Below are 7,810 nucleotides of genomic sequence, written 5' to 3'. Positions count from 1 at the left end.
AAAGATGTTCATTTTATTAATGTCACTGAATCACGAAAACCAAGCCACACTCATAAAACACGTGTCACACACTGCTGCGCTGTTCTGTGCTAAGTTGCTCAGTCGTGTCTGACTCTTTGCAATCCCATGGACTATAGTCCACCAGACTCCTCTGTCTATGGGATTCTCCAGGCCAGAATACTGGAGTGGGTAGCTGTTCTCTGCTCCAGGGGATCTTTCCAACCTAGGGATCAAACCCAGTTCTCCTACATTGCAGGCAGATTTTTTACCATCTAAGTCACCAGGGAAGCCCAAGAATACTGGAGTGGGTAGCCTATCCCTTCTCCAGTGGAACTTCCTGACCCAGGAATGGAACCAGGGTCTCCTGCATTGCAGGTAGATTCTTTACCGGCTGAACTACCAGGGAAGCCGTCACATGTTAGGACTGTTTTATACTCAGGAAAAAAATGAAAGTCACTTTTTTGCAGTATGTGAATCATGGATTTCCTTATGTTGGTTCTCAGTGTAGGAGAAAGAATGCATTTCTGTCTACCTGCTAGAAGAACTAACTCATAAAGTCAACACGTGTTCTGAGTATTTACCGAGAAAACAGAAACCTAACACCAACTCAACCTTTGAGACAACTAGATCTAGTCCAGAGACCAATATGAAGATAGCTACTGTCACTCTGAGGGAGAATGAAATGAACACCATACTATCAGAAAGCCATGAAAGAGAGATAAAAGTAAGAAGTCCTGAGTGTCATCTTTCCAGAGGGAAGTTGGCATTCTGAACCAACCGCATGTGGCAGCGAGGATTGAAACGGAAAGGGATGTTAGAAAAGAACAGAATTTGGAGAATGACTGAGTTTGGAAAGATGGGTTAAAAATACGCTCCCAAGAGGAGATGGTTGAACACTTTTCTAAGGACATAGATACGGGCATAAATTTTTCCTGGGAGATAATTCCTGGGTGAATTTGATATTTGAGGGGTTGATGAGCCCCCTGCATACTTATTTTGCTTTTTTAAAAATTCTAAATTCATGAGAGTGGGCAGAAACTAGTAACTCATTTCCAAACAACAGAGCATGGAAATGGACAAATAATCCTATCGTGGAGAAATCTTGCACACGATCTCTTAAGGAATAGTGACCTTTTCATTAGTGATGTCATGATGATGTCTTCTCTCACCTGATAAGATGTGATGAGAATGACATTCCATCTCTATGGTATTCATTCCCCAAAGCCATAGAGTCTAATCTGGGGTCTGGTCACGAGAAAACATCAGACAAACCCAAACTGAGAGAATAGCTGACTTACTCATTCAAAACTCTCAGGGTCATGAAAACAATGAAAGACGGAGCAACTGTCACAGAGCACAGGAGATGCGATTGCTAAGGGCAACGTGGTACCCTAGGAGAGATTCTGAAACAAAGGACATTAGTGGGAAAACTGACGGAATAGGAATGAAGTCTTGAGTTAGTAGCAATGCAACAGTGTTGGTTCTTCCTTTTGATAAATGGGCCAAGGTGATCTAAGATGATAACATCGGAGGAAACTACCTTTAACTTGATGTAACTTCCCTATGTTCTGAAGGCTGACACTGTAGAATGTAATGATAGTACTGTTACCAACAACAGCAACTGAAATTTCTGAAGCACTTTCACAAACACTGACTCATGATTTGACAATATTATAAGTCTAGAACAAGTGTTGTGATGTCCATTTCATAAATGAGTGGACAGTGGCTTGAAGGTGAATTTACCCAGGATCAAAATTTTTAGTGCCTTTGGGCTTAAACCGTGATCTTATGAATCCAAATTATATGTTATCTTTACTTTAACCAAGTATCAGAAAGAAAAGTTAATGTACACGTGCAGAGGAAGAGGGGAATAGAAACATGGAGAGGAGGCACTAAGGGATTTGAAATGATTAAGTTTCAATTGAAAACTCTACTGGAGATTGAAGTCCTAAGTACAATTAACCCTTTCTGGTTTTTGAAGCTCACAAATTTGTTTTTTGTCATTTGAAATGATTAAGTTTCAATTGAAAACTCTACTGGAGATTGAAGTCCTAAGTACAATTAACCCTTTCTGGTTTTTGAAGCTCACAAATTTGTTTTTTGCTTCTCTCCGTCTCTATACTTGTGTGTTAGTGATAGTTTCTCTATAAAAATAACCTAATTATCACAGTTTTGTGAGTCTGCAAAACTACTATACTCTGGAGCCCCTGAACCACATTAACTGTTCTTTTATTTTGCTTCCTCTGGCCTCACCATCATACTTTTCTAGAGCTGACTCGTGGGTCACGTGCCTAAGAAATTTCATGTATTTGGTGTGGTATTTTCCATATTTCATTTTCCTTGTCTGGTTTAAACAACAGCACCAGCAGTCTTTAATGGGAGTATGTTCACAGGACAGTCTCTTCTTATACTTTTGAAACACCACTCATCTATATGCAAATTCTGGACATCTGCAAGTATTCCCCTCTCCCTTTCTCAGTCTCATTCATTTTCCAGCAGCATACATCAGAAAGTAAAACCTGAACAGGCTTCCGTTTGCCTTGAAACAAAAATGCATCCTTAAAGATGAAATAATTTTACTGTCATATCACACGGAGGTTTCCAAAGAACCTCGTGCGGATACTTATGTACACTCTCACACACGAAGATGGCTGTTTAAAAGCAGGTAGATGAATATTCTTCCTAAACTGTGGTCTCCCGAGTTGCTGCTGCAGCCTGAGGAGTTATTCCTATGCTTTGCTGCCACCTTGGCAAACTAGAAGGATTTACAACGGAATTCTGTACCCAGCGGGCTGGAAACAGCGTTCCCATTGACGAGGCGGGCTGGCCTGGCTCAGAGAGGCGGTTGAAATGGCCTTTATGCAGCAGAGAGAAACTGGGAACATCTATCCTCCGGTGGATTTCCTCTATTTAAAATAACTCGGGTTCGGCAAGATTCAAGTGTTCTCTGAATGGCTTTTAAAGGCTCGGTCTCTCTTTAGTTCGAAATGGAGATGGGGAAGGAAGGAGTCGGTTGGGGACGTCTGAGTGTGCGCTCTGAGTGGCCCTTTGGGGGCCGACGCTGACAGCGAGGCGCTCTGTTCCGTTTTCTCTCGTCTAACCTTCCATTCCGCCTCCATGGGATTGCTCGCCTCCAACTTCAGTTAACTTCTTGGGAGTCCGCAGCACTTACTGGAAGATGTTTACAAAATGCGAAGCATCTGGGTGGCCAAGGCGGAGGCTCATATTCCCTTTTTATCGCTTCCAAAGAAACTGGGGAAATAAGCATTAAAATCCGGGTTCTTAAATTTGACTGCTTTCCACGTCGGGACTCATATTTTTTGCTTCGTCATTCTCTTCCGTGTTTGCCTTGTTGATTCCATTCTAAGGCGCGGGCTCTCTCTGTGTCTTCCCCCGCCCCTCACCTCTTTCCCCATTCAGGTCTCAAAAATCCCTTACCACCCCCCCCCACCCCGCCCCGCTTCCGATCTCTTAATCTTATTTGAATATGTTGTGGTCTCTGCGCTGCTGCAGGCACTGGGTGGCTGGGAGACCCCTTTCCTTGCGGCTTCGTTTCAGTTTGGCTTGAGTGGTGGATGCCTTCTACGATTCGTCTCGCACACGCCAAACAGTTAAAAAGCCGGAGTCAGAAGGGGCAGAGAGTTCCACAACTTCAAAGCACGGTCCAGGAAAGGAAATAATCCGGGGGTCCCGAGTAGGAGAGGCGAGGGGGCAGGAAAAAAAGGGGGGGAATAAAACCCAACTTCGCTGGCAACTCCAATAAATCTAGTAACTGTTGGCAAAAAAAAAAAAAAAAAAAAAAAAAATTAGATTCCGAGGGAGGGCTGGGTCTGGTCCGGATGAAACGCTAGGGCTCCTTCCCATGCCGGAGACGGGCGCTGGAAGCCTGCCACTGGCGTCCTGCCACGCGAGTGCCCCCAGACAGGAACACACCCACTGGAAACGCACGTGAACAAAGCTCGCTGCCCGGCAGCCGCCGCCTGCGGTTTCCTCGTGGATCACAGCTTCTCCAGGGAGGAGAGCAGGGCGCGCACAGGGTTAAGTTAGCTCCCTCCCCTGGAGGAGGGACAGGCGGCGGAGGGGGAAGGTGGCTCTCAGTCCAGGCTGGGTACCTGCGAGTTAGTTGTACGTTCGAAACCCTTCGCCGTCGCTTGCGAGGGTGGCATCTTCCAGTCTCACCGCGGAGGAACCAGGGGGCCCGGAGAGCATTCCAGCGGCCGCGCGGTCCCCGCCCTGGAGGGGTCTCTGGCCTGCGGTCCCGCGCGTCCAGGAGCCGAGACGCGTCAGCTCCGCGCCCACCGCCGCGTCCACCAGCCCGGGGATCGGGTTGGCAGTTCTCAACGATGGGCAGGAGGGACCTTGGCGGCGACCCCTAAAATAATACCATGCCCCGGGAGCCCCGCTGCTGTGGAGCCAGCTCCTTCCCTTCCCACCTCCCTGACCCTGTCGGATTCGGATGAGCGCAGTGCGAGGAGCTGCGGCCGCCAGGTAAAGGGGCTGAGGTGCCAGGTGGGCTTTGCCAGAACCGACCTGGCTGCCGCTCTGCCAACACCACGCGGTCTCTTAAGGGGGGTTGTAATTATTATTATTTAATCCGCTGGGGGTGATCTTTGGGGTAGCATGCTTTAAGCTTTATCTTTCATCCACCGAAAGAACAGACTGCTTAACTCCCCCGATTTCAGAGAAGAGAAATCTAGCTGCAGGTCGAACCTCCCTCCTCTAAGGAGTTTTCTAACTGACCTCTGGGTCAAGACGCAAGTGAGCTAGTCCGCCCGGAGCATCGATCCTAAATTGGGGTTTCTAGATCCACTAAGCTTGCCTGAATCCAACCTCTCATTTCCCCAGGATGAACGCTAACTTCTGAGAGAGCAACGCTCCCCTAGGCCCCCACCCCTGCACATGCTCCATCTGCTGGTACTGTCACCAGCGTTATCATCAAGCGGTTGCATCTAAAACCACCAGCTTGCCCCCTGCCCGAAACCGGGGATCCATGAGTGGCTAACAAGATGCGGAGGCTGCTGGTTCGTTTTCCTTTGAGTTGGGCCATAAGTTACTCCCCCCCGCCCTCCACACACACCTAACCAAGTCTTTCTCCAGCCATGCTGGACTTCATCGGTCTGGCACTGAGTTCCCTCCAGCGTGTCTTCTAGGCGCGCCAGAGGGGACCGCGAAGGCGGGAGCAGCCCACCGGGCTAAACTGGGATTGCGTTCCCGACTCCGGGTGCGCGGGGCGCGGGGAGGGGAGCAGTTAACGCCTCCCAGCCCTGGGTTGAGAGGCGAATCGGACAGCGAGGAGCTCGCGAGTGGAGCCTCGCCAGCCGCCACCGCGCCCCAGCTTGGAAAGATGCCTCCTCCGCCACGCCGACCGGTCTCGGGCTTGTCCCCGCTCTTTCAGCGCCGGCGCGGTCACTTCTCATTTGTAATCAGGCCCAAGATCAAGGTTGCCGGTTGAGGTCGGGACAATAACCAGGGAAAGGAAGTATCCGGAGAGGGTGCCTGGGGCGGGCTGAACCCACACTTGATGTCCAGCAAACTCCTGGAGCGCCTGGGGCTCCGGCCGGCGGCGGCGGCGGGTGGAGGAGGAGGCCACCGCTGCTGTGACCTCTGGGGCTCTGACGCTGGCACCTCCCAGCAAGATGGCACTCACTGCCAGCCTTGGTCCACTTAACTTCCCCAGCCAACCCCCAACCCGGGATGTGTATGAATCAGACTGAGTTTGGGGGAGGAGAGCGGCTTTGTCATCTGTAAGGCAAACGCATTTTACGGGGCCACCTTCTCAGAAGGCAACGCGGGAGCAGCGGCCCGCGGGCCCGACCTGGGGTCGTGTGTGCGTGAGTGTGTGAGCGCGTGTGCCAGCGTGCCTCTCGAGCATGCGTCTGGGTGGACCTCGGCGCGGCTTGTGCTTGAGAGTCACATTGGGCCTTCCTCCTAGCCTGCTTAACTCGACGGAGGCGCTCACGAAACGTGAAGGCGGTAGACACAACAGGGATGCGAAGGAAATAAAAACAATTAGGCGAGTGGTGCCAAGTGACTCAGACTCCGAACCGAGGACGGGGAAATCAAACCCGGGTTGCCGGTGGTCACCGCCCCTGCCTAACTCTTCTGCCGAGATAGCCGAGCGGGTCCCTCGGGAGCTGTTCCTGAGCCGCCTTCTAGCTCGCGGGCTGCTTCCCGCCCTGCCCCACCGACGGCGCGTCTCGGCGCGGCCCAGCGCTTGGCGCGAACTCGTTCTCCCTCTTCTGTTCAGCTTGAGTCTCTCTCCAGACTTGTTAAAACATGACAGCAACTTACTGGAGGCAGGAGGAACCTTAATGAAGTGAGAGGAGAGAAGCAGCTTCCCCCGCTGCACACCCCCTCTTTTCCAAGGGAGACGTGGACCTGGTTTTCTTACATTCCTCTTTAACCTTTGCAAAGAGATCGCCAAGTGGAAACAGAGTCTGTATGCAAATCAACCTTTTTTTTTTTCCCCGCTGTCAAACCTGTTCCCTAAACGATGAGTCTGAAAGTGGTCGTTCCTTGTCATCTGTGGGGACAAATGAACGAGCTCTTTCAAGCGGCCAGGGTGCAAGGAGAAAATGGGAGTGTTTGAATTAATTAAACTTTGGATTATTTCCCGGTTAAATTATTTAAGAAGATCGGGGATCAGGGAACTAGGGGTGGGGTAGGGGGCAACTCACCAAGGTTGCCTGCATTTGAAATTACGCCATCTTGGTTGAAAGATGTTGTATTTTTTTACCCTCTAATCTCCCGTTTCGATCATTCCTCAGCGTCTAAATTCCAGATCAGCTGGTTTAGAAGGACCACGCCGGGCGGGCAAGGAGGGGAATCAACTTTCCTCCGTTCCGACGGTGGCCACATCCTTCAGAGATGGGGTGGGAGGGTACAGGGGAGAGAGGGAGCCGGGAGGGCGGGCGCCGTCCGGGCGGCACCCCTGGGGTTGGCCCCTGAGCTCGCCGTGCCACGCGCTCCAGGGAGGACAGGGTTAACGGCCGCGGCTGACTTTGCCTCTTGGAAAGCTTGGGGTTGCAGCCGCGCCTCCCGAGCATTCTTTAAACCAGAAATGTGGGAGGGACTCCGAGAGGGAGGCGGGGGGTGGGAGGGAGGGAGAGAAAGAGGACTCGAGGAGGGGAGCGCGCCAGAGCGCCGGGGACCGAGGCAGAGGAGGAGCGCGGCAGCGGCGGAGGCGACCCCGCGAATTCCTTCCAGTAAACACCTCCTGGGGGTGTCCGGAGGGCTGGGGGTGGGCGCCGCGGCGCCTACATTAGCCCGGCCCGGCTGCGCCCAGGCGGCAGTCGGGTCGGAGCCGCCGCCGGACTCAGCGCCCCGCGCGCTCCGCGCAGCGCCCCGCGCCCTGCTCTGCGCGATCCGCTCCCCGGCGTCGGAGGCGCACCCGCCCGCCCGCCCGGCTCTCCAGCCGCCCTCCCCCGGGCTCCTCCGTCTCCGAGGAGCCGCGGGCGCTTCGGGGCCGCTCTCCGCCGCGGTCCCCCGCTCCCCCGCCTGCTTGCGGGGCGCGTGGGCTCGGCGGAGGCGGAGAGGGGGAGGCTGCAGGCGGGCAGAAGAGGCGGGGGCCGCGGCGGCCGGAGCCCAGAGGAAAGTGGCATGCCCGAGCCCTGGAGGCGGAGGTGGCGGAGGCGGCCGCGGGGAGACGATGCCGCGGCTCCGTAGGGGAGGAAGGCGAGAGCGAGCCAGGCGAGCCGGGCGCCCGAGCGCCCGCCGGCTGCGGGGAGGCGCGCGTCGCTCCGAGGCTCCGGCCTCCGCACCCCCGCGCCCCGACGCTGCGGGCGACAGGGCCGGGCTCCGGCAGCCGCCG

General features: G+C 53.5%; 1 protein-coding gene across 1 annotated transcript in view; it reads left to right on the top strand.

Annotated features, from left to right (window-relative positions):
- The first annotated feature begins 3,982 nt into the window (after nt 1-3,982).
- The window catches only part of FLRT2 (fibronectin leucine rich transmembrane protein 2), a 110,317-nt gene continuing 106,489 nt past the window's right edge, over nt 3,983-7,810 (top strand). Inside the window, exon 1 of the mRNA XM_040227525.1 lies at nt 3,983-4,488. The gene's annotated coding sequence lies outside the window, so the exon portion shown is untranslated. The remainder of the gene's footprint in view (nt 4,489-7,810) is intronic.

The sequence above is a fragment of the Oryx dammah genome, unplaced genomic scaffold (assembly GCF_014754425.2).
Source record: "Oryx dammah isolate SB20612 unplaced genomic scaffold, SCBI_Odam_1.1 HiC_scaffold_26, whole genome shotgun sequence".
NCBI lineage: Eukaryota > Metazoa > Chordata > Mammalia > Artiodactyla > Bovidae > Oryx > Oryx dammah.
The sequence above is the reverse complement of the archived record's forward strand: the minus strand, read 5'-3'. Positions and strand labels throughout refer to the sequence as shown.